The sequence below is a fragment of the Gorilla gorilla genome, chromosome 19 (genome assembly GCF_029281585.2).
Source record: "Gorilla gorilla gorilla isolate KB3781 chromosome 19, NHGRI_mGorGor1-v2.1_pri, whole genome shotgun sequence".
NCBI classification, from domain to species: Eukaryota; Metazoa; Chordata; class Mammalia; order Primates; family Hominidae; genus Gorilla; species Gorilla gorilla.
The window spans coordinates 50,715,478-50,733,871 of record NC_073243.2 but is presented as its reverse complement, the minus strand read 5'-3'; the positions used below and the strand labels follow the sequence as shown (position 1 = coordinate 50,733,871).

Sequence of the window (18,394 nt, the reverse complement as noted above, 5' to 3'; positions counted from 1 at the left end):
TCATTCCTGTGATACCGATTTTAATCTCACTACATTTAAGTTCACTACATTTCTGAGACAAAGTAACATACATACTAGCAAGAGCTGCAGACTACAAGTTAGCAGCCTGTAGTTTAAGCCTCAATTCTGACAGTAACTGTCTGGCTCTAGTGAAACCATTTAGTCATTTGTTTCACATTTTCTCATCTGTAAAATGTAATGTGGGTCAACTCTGAATTTCTCTGAGAGTTCTAAAAGTCTATGATTCACCAACCACAACTTGACAACCAGTAATATCCACCATGATGCATGAGACTCAAGCTAATAAACCAATTAGTTAAGCAATCCCCATGGCAAAATCAGATCCAGTTTTGGATCACTTTTTAAAAAAAATTCCAAGAAACCCCAGTCTCCTAGGGAAGACTAGGATGTAATAGATTGTGAAGGTCATAGAGATTAAAGCAAATTATATTGTGGTACTATCTGGCAATATCTGGTGGGTTTTTATAACCTACCTAGCCACTAGCACAGTGGCTTTTAGAAGACACAGTAAGTAGTTACTTGTTATTTGACTGAGGAATAGATAAAAAGATGACGACTCTATCATCTATTAGTATTCAGGAAACTATGAAATGAATATACAGTGCATCCAGTGATTTGTGCAATGTGTCAGCCATCTGGGCTTTATTTTCACTGTATGCCATCGTTATTTATTAAAGAGTAGAAATGATTAACACAGAGACATCTGGCCCTGCTTATATACCCACACTGCAAGTTTTTAAAAAAAGATATACCCAGGAAATTAACATTCATATTTGGATACAAAAGTCTGGATTGAATTTTGTTTTTTAGATTTATGCCTCTACCAGTAAGGTTTTACAAAATAAACTCTCTTCTCAAGAATGATGCTTTGAAGAAAGGCTACTACCAAACTTAGCAGTTACATATTTTTAGGTTTATTATATAAATATAAATATATATAAACATATACAAATGTAAAATAAGTTATACACAATCTTACTGCAGAATAGTTTTTCTAGAAGAAATGCCCTGATTGGAACCAAGAAGGTAAAATCTCTAAATGCTTTCATTTTGCATAAGATTAGAGCCTACACTGTCAGAAAATGATTAACACTCAGACATTCTCACTACTGTCAAAATACTGCACAAAGAGAGAGAATGCAGGATTGCCTGGGGCATTCCCAGCTCCCTGACGTCAATTCAGATCAAATTCAGATAACTTGCTATGCCAGCTGCTTGATTTTTCCGTTTTGTGAAAATCCTATTCTCTTTAAAATGAGTTTGCTATCTAAATACCATCAAAGCTACTTTGAAATATTGGGAAAAGGGTTTAAGCTTTTTTTTTTAATGCTTTTCACCTCCCTCCTCATGACAACAAGCTTGTAGAGAATGATCAACTCCTTCTGATTCCTTCAACTATTATCACTATCATGATATAAAATATTTTTTCTGGACTCTATAGTTTGATGTAGAGTGAAAGACAATCTGCACTCTGTTAAAATTTATCTTGTATAGGTTCATGGATATGGTTTGGTTAGAGACTTTGTAATAGATGTGGCACCTCTGGGCTTCTGAAAAGAATGTCGTCTAGGAAACCACATTATTTGATTCCTTGGCTCCACCCTCCCAACTCCTGTCCTCACCATCCTGTTGTCTTTTCTCTGTGGCACTATCTAATGCCACAATAGACTTCCCATGGTTGCTCTCCAGAAAGAGAAGAAGGTTTTGGATATTTGAAATACATACCACCTTAACTACTCCTGCTCTAACAGCAACAAACTTTTCATCTTAGTTGCAATTGATGTTTTTCTGTGCCTTCTTGTATGAATTCTTTACAAGTTAATAATAACATACAACGCTTATAAAATACTTCCCATGTGCCCTATTGCATGCTTTATACATATGTTTTATTTCAGTTAACTATCACAATACATTTATTAAATACACATTATTATTATCCCCATTTTACAGGTGAAGAAATGTAGACCCATAGCTGTTAAATGACTCGCCAATGTCATACAACATGCAAGCAGTGGAGCTGAGGTTTAAACATGTACTCAGGTTAATATGTTCTTAACCACCAGCATATATTACTTCCCTTTCTGAGCATACAAAGTACATAAGAGACATGGCCTATGGACCTTTAATGCATTAAATATACAATGCCCTGTTAAAGTGACTGAAAAATACTAGGTTTTTATTAAGCATTTATTGTAGATCAATACTTGACATGCTTGTATTATTGTGGGAAGTAAAATGAAAATCATAAAATGTTTTCTCCCTGCATCAAGAACTTAACTTTAAGAATACAATTTTATTTTGCAAAAATAGTTAATAGGCCTTCTTGTTTTAGTTTCCAGCCTAAGAGTTGTCTATCAGGAATGCATAGAAGTAGAAGATAATAGGAATTATATGTCTATCATTTAAATATGTAAGATCATCTTTTTAACACCTGTGATCTAAACTAAAACAAGCAAACAAAATCCTAGTCAGTATGGAGATGGGGGAGAAACAAATTTCTAGATTGAAAACAGAAGGCAAAGGAGCGTCTAAGAAGAGATGTAACAATGATGCTTTTTCAGGATAAGAAATGCTTCATGGGAAGGTATTTCAAGCATCTTGGGAAAGGTGAGCGAAACTTCTACTGGGAGTGAAAGGCAGGGGAGGAATTTCAAGTTGATAGGACATTAACTGCAGAGAAATAGAAATAGCTAAAGAAATAAGCATTTGAGATTTTTTTTGTGTTCAGTTAAGAGGAAATAAGTAGGTAAAACTTGAAAATACTGACTGGAAGCCAAGAACCAGACTCACAGCACAAGGGACTTGCTGAGTGACCTTGGACAAGCTACTTAAATTCAGCTTCCTCATGGGTCAAACGATGCTATCAGCCCTATCATTTTCCTAGTTAGTTATTGGTCTATTTGATTATATGCACAGTGGTTCCAGAAAGCATTTAAGGCAGTTTATAAAAATACATAAACTAAGATAGCACTAATAAAAAGTAATCAGGAAGGAGAGCAACACAAAAAACATGCCGGAAAGGAGGCTAATATGAAAAGGCACATCATGAAGACTTAGTCCCTGGCTATGAATTTGACTCTGAGCTTCAAAGCAACCTCTGAATTAGTGAAACCTGGTGAGTTACGGACGTTAGGAGGAGAAATAGCTCCCTTCTAGCACTGAAAGCATCCAGTGAGATCCCGCATGTAACAAATGCTTATTTCCTTCTCATTCCTCTTTTCCATGAAATGGCAGGAAGTGCCAGATCCCTTTAGAGAGCTACCACAAGTGACTGTCTGCCATAGTATTTCTTCCCTGCCTTCCCCTCTGCACATCAGACACACAGTGTGTACACAGAGACACAGAGACACCACACTCACACCCCACACTGCAGGGAGCATTCCAGAGCTGACTACTAAGGCTTGGGGTCTAGGTGCTCCCTAGTTCCCTCAGTTTTCACCCCGGTCACTATTTACCCATGGAGACAGACATCTCAGATAAATCTTCTGACATCATCAAGAGCCAAAAAAAAAAAAAAAAAAAAAAAATGTGTAACAGTTGAAGCAATGTAAAATATAATGAATTTTAAAGTGTTGCCATTTCTAAGGCCTGTAGGCCACTCAGGCTGTAGCTTCGTTTCCTTTTTTATCTCACATTTTCATGCTTTACCAGTGCCAAACAATTTGAGCTATTCAGCTGAAGCAAGCCGAGAAAGAAATAGAGGAGAGATGTGCATCTTGTAAGATTTGGAATACAGCTATTTAATCTATCAGAAATTAGTTTGAAGTAGATAAGCTGTTTAAATACGCATTTGAAATACCATTAATAGGAACACTTCTCTTGTTCTCTTTGCTCTGTATTGTGGTTCTTTTAATAAAATTGGCAATGGTGACATCAGTGTGTGCATAGCTGTGCACACTGTGCTTAGCAAACAGTTACTTAAAGCCAGGATATTCATTTTTATGAAAAAGAACTAGATATATATTCAATAGAACAATAAACCTTTCAAAAAATATAACCACCAGAGATAATCTTCCTTTTTTTTTTTTTGAGGGGGGGATCTTCAGAGAGCTTTCCAAGTACAGTTTGAATATTTCACAATTTCAGGAAACTTGTACGCATCTAAATACAAAAATTGAATGTATTTTCATGGTAAAATATTGTTGGATGTATTAGGATTGGCGGTTTAGCTGGTAAGTAAAATTTTAGGGAGAGTGGGAGCAACGCAGACGCATAAAACATCTGTGCTTTCCAACTGAGCTGAGTCAAGGAGAAAAATGACAAAGTTCTGTGGTAAATGAGCTTTGAAGTGTTCTCCAGTTCAAGCCAATTTTTAAATTTTAATATTAATAAGAATTGTTGGCCAGGCGTGATGGCTCATGCCTGTAATCCCAGCACTTTGGGAGGCTGAGGAGGGCGGATCACGAGGTCAAGAGATCGAGACCATCCTGGACAATATGGTGAAACCCCATCTCTACTAAAAATACAACAATTAGCTGGGTGTGGTAGCACGTGCCTGTAGTTCCAGCTACTCAGGAGGCTGAGGCAGGAGAATCGCTTGAACCCTGGAGGCAGAGGTTGCAGTGAGCCAAGATCACACCACTGCACTCTAGCCTGGTGACACAGTGAGACTCCATCTCAAAAAAAAAAAAAAACAAAAAAAACAAAAAAACATTGTTGCTGTGGTCCCTCTGTAATACTGCTCTCTTCCTGAGGCTTCTACTTACTTGAGCTCTTTTGTTTCTTACAAAAGCACAAGCATCTAGAAGACAGTAATTTTAGTTTCTTTCTTGATATATCAGAATTATTCCCTAATTAAATGAGATTTAAGGTGATAAATGGAATTACTTTGTCTTTTAGATCTCCGTATTTCTCTGGAGAATTACCTTACAAGGTTTAAAATATGTATATTAAGGAAGCCCACTTGGAAAATACAGAATTGTTTGGCTATTTAAATGAAAGCAGATACATGGTGTTTCAGTATTCTTGTTTTCTTTATGGCTTCAATGCTCTCAACATTTGAATTAATAAGATTTGGAGTGCCTTAGCTGCATGGAAGAATTCTTATTTGTTTCCTTGTGCCCACATTAAAAAGAACTCAAAATGACTCATTAAGGAGAAAAGAAACTTGCAATGAAAGAACTGTTTTGTGGTTGAGTCCCAAGGGAGACTTGACAATATCATGCAATTTTCAGTTTTCTCCCTATTTCTTTATATTTTAATAACCTACCAGTTTTCTATAGAGCACATCTTTCTGCATGCCGTTGTTTTCTTACACATATAGTAATGATAATAGTTATCTAAGATTTCAACTTTAAAAAAGCATGTATTTAATAAGATCTCTGGTATTCCTCTAGAGATAGTAAAATTATAATATCAGCACTGCCTTAATAACAACATTTTAATTGTTTATTACTTCCAGTATAGTAAAAATATCATTTCGCAAATATTTGCTTAGCTCTTTGGACTCTCTCATATGGCTACAAAGATGAGATACCCTTACAATTATCTCATTTTACAAACTGATTTCTTTTTCTTTCTTCTAAAGCAACTGTAGAGTAAGTATCCTCTTATAATAAATTTCATATGCTAAGTGATTTTCTAAAAAGTAGGTGGTTGAACTTAAACAAAAATATTTTAAAATATTTAATATATTGGCTGTTTCTCAACCCTACCACTGCACTCAAAATAGCTTTTCTTTTCAGGTGACCATAGCAAATAAGTACTAAGTAGCTTCTTTATACTAATCACTCAGTCAAATGCTTTCATATGCTTTCATCAAATGCTTTTATCTCATTTTTTAAGAGTCTTATGAGATAAATATTATGATCTCCACTTTGAAGATGAAGCTGGAGACATAAATAACAGCTATAGAAAAGAAAGAAAACCAACTAAAAACAGTTTCTGAACTTAAAAATAATCCATGCAGGTAATTCATATTCATACACATAATGTAAACCACTTAGAAATGTAGTATTGCTTTATATGTTACATGCCACATTTGTCATCTTTGTGCATCCCTTCAGACATCTGCATTTGTGTACTGCAATGACTAATAATAGTAAATTAAAGTAAAATAAACTATTATAACCAAATTTATCTTGTTCCTTTGATGTGATACAGAAAATAATTAAACAGGTACAGATATAATACATTTTTATGTGCCAGAATCAATTGGCAACTGACGTGGTACCACGAAAGTAAAAGGCTCATTTCTCCCACTATAGAGAAACTCTAGGCAATGTATCTCTATCCAGATTAAGTCTTCAGGGAGTACAGAGGAAGTATACATAGTGGAGGGAAAGAACATGAGTTCCATGATCCACGTATAGACGATCAAATCTTAGCCCTACTTACTAGCGGAGTGAGATTGGCCAAGCTTATTTCTCTCTGAACCTACCTTTCCTCAGCTTGAACATATATGGCCTAACATATATTTCAAGCATATCTGCAATATTTATATTTAAAATGATATGAAGCAAACTTTACCTATAATGACATTAGTTACTCTTGGGAGATGATTATGTACGTGATTTTATATTGCCCTGTGCACTTTTCTCTATGTTTAAAACATCTCATTATTCTTTTTAAAAAGAATAAAATGAGTAAGTAAATAACATAAAGTTGATAATAGCTACTTCCAGGGGAGGGTTCAGATAAACTGAAATCAGATACCATATATAAAGCAGATACTGCAAAGTAGGTAACTATCAATTTTTAGCTCCCTTCTTTCTTGTTTTCTTGGCAATGCACCATTACCTTCTACCTCATCAATTTCATTCATGAGATTGAGCAGTGACTTTCCAGTAAAGCAAGTTATCATATTTGATGTCAGTGGTGATTGATACAATGCTAATTAAGTAGCTACAACACAGGAAAACCACATAACATTGAAAGCATATTTCATTTAAACATTTTGGAAAGCTTTCTCTGTAGTCTCATTGTGAATAGTAACTGATGCCTTGGTTATGCAAAATTCAAGTATTTTCCTCAGTATTTCTCCAGAAAGATGATATAAAAATTCACCATACTTTCAATGTCACTATTTAACTATATCTATATTCACACAGATTCAAAAGAATCTTGAATACCTTATTTCTTACTTAATCTAACTATCTAATAACAATAAATGTTATAGTTAAATATAATGTATAAGATATAGAAATTGGTCTTTATCGCTATACTCTTCCTGGTGAGATAGCAGGGATAATGGATAAATTTTAGGTTGCCCAGGCAAGAAGCAGATAGGAGAAATAAGAAAAAGCTGTAGCTTTATTTACTAAAGTTAGGATGTTTTGCTCAAATATGCAACCCAGATACCCATTCAGGACTGAGGCATTCATTCCCCCAGCAGCTGGGAGTCTTCTCAGCTAAGTCTCTCTCCTGGAATTGCCTTTATCCAAAGAGAGCGAAATCTGCTGCACACAGGTGTTGATCTTAAGAGAACCCCACCCCCAAACAAATTTCTTGGGCCTAAATCTCTGCCTCCAAGTCTGTTTTCTAGAGAATCTGGCTTACAGCATGTTGCATCACCTCTTTCTTCCTTGAATGCCCATGAAAACCTTGAATACCAGTATCCATGATCCTGAACATGGTTTGGTTTTCTAAAAAAATTTACTGGGACTATCCCATCTGTACATTCACTGACAATAAATGATGTAGAACATTCACTAGAGAATTTATTCAAGATTACCTACTTATATTAATCCAGAAATAATATAAGAAATGCTGTCTGATTAGGGAGAGTGAGGTTGCTCACACTTGGCACCTGACCCAATTTTTACAACATTTTACTTGTGCCAGTACAGACCTATGTTGTTCTTTTTGAAGAGTTAAGTGTATATACATAGGAACATTGCTCATTTCTATTTACTCAGAAAATCTAATTTTCCTCCAATGCACTAAAAACAAACAGGAGGCCCAGTGAGATTAAACCCTCAAATTAGTGTGAGAATACCTGGTTTCATTTTTACTGCCCTCAAATGAATTTCTCATCACCTGGAGCTAATTTTCCAGAGTACATGTGCTGTGGAAATAATACCAGGGAAGTTTATTAGTGTAGGGAACTGATAGGTCTATTATATGTTTAGGCTGTGTCCCCACCCAAATCTCATCTTGGATTGTAGCTCCCACAATTCCCATGTGTCCTGGGAGGCAATTGAATTATGGGGTGGGTCTTTCTCGTGCTGTTCTCATAATAGTGAATAGGTCTCACAAGATCTGATGGTTTTATAAAGAGGAGTTCCCCTGCACAAGCTCTCTCTTTTTGTCTGCCACTATCCATATAAGACGCGACTTGCTCCTCCTTGCCTTTTGCCATGATTGTGAGGTCTCCCCAGCCATGTGGAACTGAGTCCATTAAACCTCTTTTTCTTCCTAGTCTCAAGTGTGTCTTTATCAGCAGTGTGAAAATGGACTAATATGATCTATATGGTCAATTCAGTGAGAGGTGTCCATTGGCTAAAATTGTTTATATACTTTTAAAGGCTTAAAAAAATTAACTGTCAGATTGGTACCAAACTCTGAGTTTTTTTATTGCAATATTTTAGGCATTTTGGCAAAATATACACTGGGGACCCAGAAAAAAGACTATTCTAAAGAGAATAAAAACCTCTTATTTTGCAGATGGCCAAAATCCTTTGTTAAGATTCAAAAATCCGTGTACTAAAGCAGTTCAAAACACATCTCTGGAGAAGCATGATCAGATATAGCTTCTCAATGTATATATGTAAATGCCTTGCAATAAGGCAAAATGGTTAAGAATGTCATTTTAAAAAAGCATGTTCTAAACACTGGAATAGAGTTTACTATTTGGTAAACAGTTCAATATACTGTAATAAACTAGCTCACAATGAACCAACAAATTAATGTAAAGTTGTTAAAGCACAGTAAGTTCTCATTTTTCCCATCTACTCTGTTTCTCAAGTTAAACTGCCTATTAAATAACCAGAATCTCATCCAGTTATATTCATAAATACAAGTTAAATACATTTTTCTCTAACAACCAGCAACTCAGTTGTAGAGACCAAATGATAGGTGTCCTGGTGATTTAAATACATAATTACAATGTTTTAATGTATAGGTAAATTACTAAAATCAGAAACTGAATGAATAACGAGAGAGATGTGGCAGGATATTTTAAGATCCATCATAATAGGTAGGAAGAGTGATTCTATTTATTTGTGAAAATGCATTACTGTTTAAGTTCGATTCATGAAGCTATACAAACCCCAAATGTCACAGCATTATGGGAAAAGGTGGAACATACGTCTGAGCATAAAACAGTGATCTAATCACATCTGACCACATTACGAAATAGTTTTTTTCCAAGTTATAATAAGGATTGCTTCAAAAAATAAATGGCTTGATATAAACGCATGATAATAAGATAAAAACAAAATGAGCTTTGGAAACTTGGCTTTGACCCTAGTAACCCCAATTAAAATTAGAGAAATACTTCCTTTGACAGTTTATGCTGTGGTATCAAAAATACAATGCAACTCAGGGAGACAGAATGTAATGCTTCGGGTGTTGCTACCTGGTGAGTTCAGACCATCGGCAGGAAGGAAAATGTCATCTAAGCTGCTGAAATTGTTTGTACTCCATTTGTGAATTTGCAATGTGTCAGATATGTAATAAAGGCACTTTCTAGAAGTTGTATAGCCATTAAACTTCCCAGGCATTGCCATGTTAGTATAATGATGGATTGCAGGTCTCAAAAATAAATACTAGCAAGACTAGAATTAGGATACAAATTCAGCTCCTGAACATCTGTTAGGGAAAGTCAGTGTCCTAATTTGACATGAAAATTAGATCTGTCAACCTAAGCAAACCAAACCAAACAAAACAAACAAACAAACAAAAAACACCTAGAACTTTATTTTCTGGTCTACATCAGTTCTCACAAAAGTGAGACATCAGGAGAAAGTTGAACTGTTAGTCATAACTTTCATTTATTTTATATGCCCAAACTTTTGCAAAAATTTTCCTTGTGATTTTAATTAATTATTGCAAAGAAATGTTACTAAGGTTGCACAGCCTTTTAAACTACTATTAACTATCCCTAATCTTTCTCTTTCAAAAAACCAAGAAAATTCTAAATGTCTAGCAATAGACCTGAGGCACTTGCATTAAGACTTTGAAACAATCCCACCAGCAACGTACCTCCCCCATAAACATGCCCCTCAAAATAATACTCAGTGATTGGTGCAGACTATAAGCTGAGCCCAAACCTTATTCCTCACTTGGAGTGTTGGAATAAATGGATGTGTTCTATATATTTCTAAGAAAAAAAGCAAGAAAAGAAAAAGCTAGTTTTTAAACACAGGCTCCTATATTCAAATCCCCTCCATGTTACCCCCTACAATTCCCACCTAAGGCTGTTATTTTCATCAATATGCTCTTTCTACCTTATCCAGCCCAGTTTGGCCTTGACTTCCCCACCAGTTTCCTCCCTAGGAATCTTCCTTGAGTCTTGTCCTGCCTTTATGATATTGTAAGCAAACTCACATATATCCTTGATCACTTCTGGATATAACTTGCTCAGCTCCTTGACCACACTGAAGTCGGGCTTTCTCCTGATGGCACACTCTTCCAAAATGTTTACTATCAGAAGTAGTCTCCCCACTTGCATGCTTCTCTTAGTCCATTAGCTCACGTCTGCTCTTCAACAAGGTTTTTTCTTTGCAAGTCCATCATATCTACTTACTCCATTCTCTTTGTGTCTCTCATTTATTACCCCCTGGCCCTGTTTCTAAGTTTCTTAGTGAAATTTATCATCAAATTTCAACAAGCCTCATCATCAATCCTCAATCTCCATGTCTCCATTCCATTTTAATCCTTCATAAATAGAGACATGAAAGGGATCAAGATGGCTGAGCAGAAGCAGGTAGTGTGTGGCTCCCCAACAGAGAAACGCCAGAATAGTAAGTGGACACCTTCTGAGCAGATAGTCTAGGAGAGAATGCTTGGATGCGATAGAGAAGAGACATAAAGCATTAGAAGACTGCAGGAGCAGGAGAGTTCCCAAAGCCAGGTTTCTTCTGGGTGGCAAGACATGCAGGCAGGGGCAGCTTTGAGACCTGGAACCAGTCTGCGTGTGTTGCTATGAAATGAGAAAGGTTCCCTTGTCCCCCTTGCAAGGTGTGCAACTGGAGAAGTGGCTCGCTTCTTCAGTGCCCTGCTGCTCATACCTCTAGGGGAGCATGCAGGTTGTGGGGGTCGATCCCACGGCAGCATCTAGGGGTGGATGTTTACAGCTCCTGAAGCCCCAGTGGTCATGTGCTACCATGGGCTCTTTCAGTTTTGCCGTCTATAGGCAGCTTGTTAACCAGCTCAGTTAGACCCTCCACCTTATCACAAGGACGAGGGCTTTCTGTATCCCGGGTTCTTGCCTTGGCGTGAGGGAAGAATTGAATCACACCTGGGCTTGGAGAATGAGTACAAGGTTTTATTGAGTGGAAGTAGCTATCAGCAGATGGGGGAGCCAGAAGGGAGATGGTTTTACCCTGGAGTCCAGCCGCTCAGCAGCCCGGGCTCTCCTATGACTGCCACGACCAAACTCCGCGTCATTCCTCTGCTGGACAGCCTGCCAGGTGGCAGCATCTGTTGGTGTGCTCTTCCACCAGCGTGCTCCCCTCGATGTCCTCTCCACTTTCAGCTGCTTGTGTCTCTACCCGCTAGGGTCTTGGGGTTTTTATAGGCACAGGATGGTAGGGGGCATGGTAGGCTAGGTTGGTCTTGGGAAATGCAACATTTGGGCCCAAAGGCTGGAGTGCCTGTCCTCACCTAAGTCCGTGGGCACAGGCCTGGGGGTGGAGCCCTCGCCAGGGACTCACCCTTCTTTACCCAGCACTTCCCAGCATCCCTTACATATCAACTACTGGGTTCCCCAGTCGGCTTCCTTGTTCAGTTGGGGGACAGTAACCCGCCAGCTCTGAAAAGTGGTAAGGGAAGGGACCCACTCCCCTAGAAATCTAGCTCTCGGTTCAGTCGGCCCCTAGGGGAGGGGGATGCAGCCGGCTAAAGCCCCTCTTGGGTCAAAGGTTGGGTCAAAGGAAACAGGAGCACTGCGCTAGCCACTGAAGGGGGCGCCACCAAAGCCAGGGAATGGTTGTCGAGAAGGGGTCATCGCTCACCTCTCTCATCCCTCTTCAGTGTACTGTTGCAGACTCGAAGGTGGCTCTCCCCAGCGGAACCGAGGGAGTGTGGGCTGAAAGAGACCACTTTTGGGGCTTCTCCAGCGATTCCACTCCCACTGAAGGCAAACGCGCTGAAGGAGGGTACTTTGCAGACTTTTCCATTGCTTCTGCCCTTGCCCCTACCTTCTGGCGTTCACTCTTAAGTGCCACCTACTGGGCTGCAGCCTGAATTACACTACAAAACAAAATTACATCACTACAAGAAGCAACGTCTCAGCCACCGCACAAACTTATCTGCAACCAAGGAACCCATACAGAGCCTTGGCGCCCTGAAAGCACTCAGAAATGAAGCTGATCCACCCACACACATTTTACACCACAGTCATACCCACAAGGGAAAAAAGAATTTAAAATCAACAAGCTCCATCCAAACAATAGCAAATCCAAAAAAGAAAAGAAAAAAGCATCAGCTCTCTCAGATGAGAAGGAACCAGCACAAGAACTCTGGCAATACAAAATGTCAGAGTGTTTTACCACCTCCAGAGAATCTCACTAGCTCCCAAGCAATGAACCCTAACCAGAATGAAATGTCTGAAATGACAGATATAGAATTCAGAATCTAGATGGCAAAGAAACTCAATGAGATCCAAGAGAAAGTTGAAATCCAACACAAAGAAGCCAGAAAAATGATCCAAGATTTGAAAGACAACATAGCTATATTAAGAAAGAACCAAACACAACTTCTGGAATTGAAAAATTAACTATGGGAATTTCAAAATACAGTTGGAAGCCTTAACAACAGACTATACCAAGCAGAAGAATGAGTTTCAGGGCTCGAAGACTAGCTTTCTGAATCAACCCAGGCAGGCAAAAATAAAGAAAAAAATAATTTTAAACAATTAATAAAACCTTCAATAAATATGGGGTTATGTAAAGTGACATTGGCATTTCTGAGATAAGAGAAACTAAGCAACTTGGAACACATATTTGAGGATATAATTCAGGGAAATTTCCTCAATCTTGCTAGAGAAGTCAACATGCACATACAAGAAATCCAGAGAATTCCTGGAAGAATACTATATAATAGGACCATCTTCAAGGCACACAATCATCAGACTATCCAAGGTCAATGTGAAAGAAAAAAACTTAATGGCAGCTAGAGAAAACAGTCATATCATCTATAAAGGGAAACCCATCAGACTAACAGCAGGCTTCTCAGCAGAAACCATACAAGCCAGAAGAGACTGGGGGACTATTTTTAGCATTTTTAAAGAAAAAAAATGCCAACGAATAATTTCATATCCCACCAAACTATACTTCATAAATGAAAGAGAAATAAATTTTTTCTCAGATAAGCAATTGCTAAAAGAATCCATCGCCACCACACTAGACCTACAAGAGATACTTAAGAGAGTTCTAAACATGAAAACAAAAGGAAAGGATGATCCTTGTTACCATGAAAGCACATGCAAGCAGATAGCCCACAGGCCCTCAGCAGTGACAGAATCAATACTACAAAGCAACCAGATAATAACACTATGGCAAGAATGAAACCTCACATATCAATATTAACTTTGGCTATGCAAAAGTTAATATTGATATGTGAGGTTTCATTCTTGCCATAGTGTTTTAACATAAAATATTAACTTTGGCCATGCAAAGTTAATATTGATATGTAAGGTTTTATTCCTGTCATAGTGTTTTAACACCCCATTTAAAAGGCAAAAAGTGGCCTTTTTAGAAGATAGACTAAAAAAAAGTCTATCTTCAAGATACCCATCTCACTTGTAATGGCACCCATAGGCTAGGCTGCAAGTAAATGGATAGAGAAAGATCTATCATGCAAATAGGAAACAAAAAAAGAACAAGGATCACTATTCTAATATCAGAAAAAATAGACTTTAAACAACAACAGTAAAAAAGGACCAAGAAAGGCATTACATAATGATAAAGTGTTCAATTCAATAAGACTTAACTATCCTAAATACATATATGTTCAACATTGGAGGATGCATATTTATAAAATAATTGCTTATAGACCTATGAAAAACTTTCATGGCCATCCAATAATAGTGGGGAACTTCAGCACACGAGTGAAAGCAATAGACAGGCAAAAAACTAACAAAAAATTTTGTATTTAATAAATTTGATAGTTGGCCAATTGGACCCAATAGACATCTATAGAATACTCCACCCAACAACTACAGAATATGCATTCTTCTCATCTGCACATGATATGTATTCCAAGATTGAACACATAGTCATAAAGCAAGTCTTAATACATTTCAAAAAATCAGAATCATACCAAGCATCTTCTCAGACCACAGTGGAATAAAAACAGAAATCAACAGCAAGAGGAATTCTTAAAACCACACAAATACAGGAAACTAATCAACTTGTTTCTGAATGACTCTAAAATAAACAAAAAATTAAGGCAGAAGTCAAACTGTTATTTGAAACAAACAAAAATAGAGATACAACATACCAAAACCTCTAGAGTACAGCAATGGCAGCGTTAAGAGGAAAGTTTCTAGCACTGAATGTCTACATCAAGAAGATACGTCTGAAATTAACAACCTAAACTCGCACCTAAAAACAAAACAAAACAAAACAAAAAACAGAAAAACAAGAACAAAACTAAACCTAGAGCTAGCAGAAAAAAAAGAAATAACTAAAATCAGAACAGAATTAAATGAAATTGAGACCCATAACAACTATACAAAGGATATACAAAATGAGAAGTTTGTTCTTGGAAAGGATAAAAAAAGATTGATATACTGCTAGCTAGATTAACAAGAAAAGAGAGAAGATCTGAATATGCACAATCAGAAATGACAAAAGTGACATCACAACCAATCCCATAGAAACATAAAAGATCCTCAGAGACTACCATGTACATCTCTATGCACAAAAACTAGAAAACCTAGAGGAGATGCATAAATTTCTGGACACACACAACCTCCCAAGATTAAACCAGGAAGAAACTGAAATCCTGAACAGACCAATAACAAGTAATGAAATTGAATCAGTAATAAAAAAACCTAATGTCCAAAAATAGCCTTGAACCAAATGGATTCACAGCTGAATTCTACCAGACATACAAATAAGAGCTGATATAGATACTACTGAAAGTATTCAAAAAAAAAAAATCAAGGAGGAGGAACTCCTAATTCAAAACCAGTATCTTTCTGATACCAAAATCTGGCAAAGACACAACAACAACAAAAACCCTACATGCCAATATCTCTCTGATGAACAGGTGCAAAAGTCCTCCACAAAATATTAGCAAACCACACTCAACCAATGAGATACTATCTCACACCACTCAGAATGGCTAGTATATTAAAAAAATCAAAAAGTAACAGATGTTGGTGAGACTGTGGAGAAAAGGGAATGCTTGCACACTGTTGGCAGGAATGCAAATTAGTTCAGCCACTGTGGAAAACAGTTTGGAGATTTCTCAAAGAACTAATAATAGAACCACCATTTGACCCTGCAATCTCACTGCTGAGTGTATACCCAAAGGAAAATAAACCATTCTACCAAAAAGACACCTGCACTTATATGTTCATCACAGCACTATTCACAAAAGCAATGACATGGAATCAACCCATATGCCCACCAATGGTGGGCTGGATAAAGAAAATGTGCTACATATATACCAGGAAATACTATACAGCCATAAAAAGATGAAATCATGTTCCTTGCAGCAACATGGATGAAACTGGAGGCCATTATTCTCAGTGAATTGAAACAGAAACAGAAAACCAAATACCACATGTTCTTACTTATAAGTGGGAGCTAAACACTGGAGGCAACACCGACACAAATATGGAAACACTGAACAACTGAGGATTCCAAAAGGGTGGGAGGAGAGAGGTGAGCAAGTGTTGAAAAACTCCCTATGGTCCTATGTCACTACGTGGGCAGTGGGATCATTACAAGCCCAAACCTCAGCTTCACGCAATTTACCCATGTAATAAGCCTGCACGTGTACTCCCTGAATCTAAAATAAAAATAAAATAAGAAAATACAATAAAGAGATCCCTCTACTACCCTCACAGGACTGGCCATTGTATCATTTCTTTTGGTATAGTTCATAAACTCTAACTCTTTATTTCTTCTTTTTTTCTCCCCTTCTGATCTTCTCTCTTTCCACATTTTCACTTTCAGTGCTGTATCCCTTTCTCATTTTTCCATATTATAGCCTCACCTGCTAGAACAACTAATTTTTTTCTTATTTAAATTCCAAAATTGAATTTTCTAATCAGATTCACATTATCACTTTTGAATCTCTTATACTTGGTCTTCAGAAGTCCTGAATGTGAAATCCAAACCCTCTTTCCATTCATTGTATTCTTTTTAACAATAACAAAATTATATCTTTGAATACTTGTTAGAGATACATTCCTCAGTCAGTCTGCCTTCCGATTTTCATTACAATTTATCATGTAGTCATTTTTTAGTTTTTAGTTGTTGTGTAGCCTAATCTGTCAGCTGTTTTCTCCCAATAAAACAATTCAAGAGCATATCCTTTATCTGTGCTGGGATATGGAGATTACATAATACATTTGGGTTCAGATTTGTTTACTTCAACAAATATTAAGCATGACTACACTAGATAGAGTAGATATATTAAAGAACAGCTCCTGACCTTAAGGAGCTTGCAACTGTTGGAGAAAAACAAAGACATGCACAAATCATTTGGCTATTACACAGCAAATACAGCGACAGACATCTATCAGCATATGAGAGCACAGAGGAATGTATTAAATACATCTTGGAAGGCAGGAAAATGAGGAAATGCATCCAGAGGCAGAAGAAAGAGGCAGCTGGGGAGGAAAGAGGAAAATAGACTTTACAGACAGAAAAAACCCAGCAGTTGTGTACAATAATATGATGAAGATCTAAACTAGTGCAGTCAATTGATAAAAAGGAAAAAGCTTAAAAATATTCAGAATATAAAATCAGCACAGTATGGTGATGGTGACTGATTGGAGACACTACCTAACTACACTGGGGAAAGACTGGCACAGCAAGAGAACAGGGAAGCGATATGCATTCATATTGATAGGCTGAGGCTGAGCTGCTAACTGGAACGTCAAGTGGAATAGATAATAGAGTGTCTAAATTTAATGGGGAAATTTAGGGATGAAGATAAAACCTGAAGATGCATGAGAATGTTTATGATAGCTAACATTTTGCACTTGCTTGCAGTTTCCCCAGGAATTTTTACAGTGCCTTTGGAGACTCAGAGAAACTGTCTTGTTCTATTAATTCCTTTGCCTGCTTTCACTGGTGTTCTCCACTAAATTATAATCTCCCTAAAGATTCATGCCATAGTTTCTTTACCTTTATATCCCTCCTGTCTCCTAGCATAGTGCATTACTCTTAGAAGAGAGTAAGCACTCGGTAAAGTTTATTATTGAAAGGTCCTCAATAGCATGAACATATAACTAATAGGTAGATTAAACTTATGTGGAACACCTGTGGTCAACAAAATACCTATATGCAGATGTTCCATTAATAGATAAGTCTTTCTGAGATGATTAAAGCAAAGAGAGAGAGGTCTGACATTTATGACATGACTTTCAGATTTAAAGCACTCAAATAGTTGTTTAAAAGAACAGATCTCTGTTTAATTACCTCCAACCTATGGAGGTATTAGATCACATTCAGAAAGCTTTAAACATGGCGTCTGAGCAATAGGAATTTCTTCCATATTCTTCTACCCAATTAAAACTTGGGGTGAATACTGAAAAGATGGAGATATATCTAATGAAACATAAATTTAAAAAAAGACATTTTATTCACTTTGGGACAAGATGAAAAAGACTTAATTATTTTAATTCAATTAGGAAAATTGAAAGCACCATTATTTTCCACTGAGATAATTTCTTTATTCCTTAAAGTAGTGTGTGTGTGTGTGTGTGTGTGTGTGTGTTTGTTTTATCTCTTTTTTTGTAAAACTCTCCTTAGGGAATATTGCAAGAATTGTTTTTCTTGATATAAAAATTAAAGCATGGAGAAATTCCAGTGAAAAGGAAAGGACAAACTAACATCTGATTCCACACTATTTCTAATTCTCAATCACAATATCTTGATAGGATAGAGGTGTTTTGTAGGAGATTAGAAGGCTTTTTTTTTTTTTTTTTTGCTGAAATTGCTTTTACTTGATTTCTTTTGAAGAGTTGATCTCAATTTTTAAAATTGTCATTTAAATGCTAAGTTCTGTATTAGGAGAAAATAATCTA

At 36.9% G+C, this 18,394-nt stretch overlaps 1 protein-coding gene across 2 annotated transcripts in view; it reads right to left on the bottom strand.

Annotated features, from left to right (window-relative positions):
• PDE4D (phosphodiesterase 4D) overlaps positions 1-18,394 on the bottom strand; it is an 800,884-nt gene that overhangs the window by 514,143 nt on the left and 268,347 nt on the right. The window lies entirely within an intron of this gene.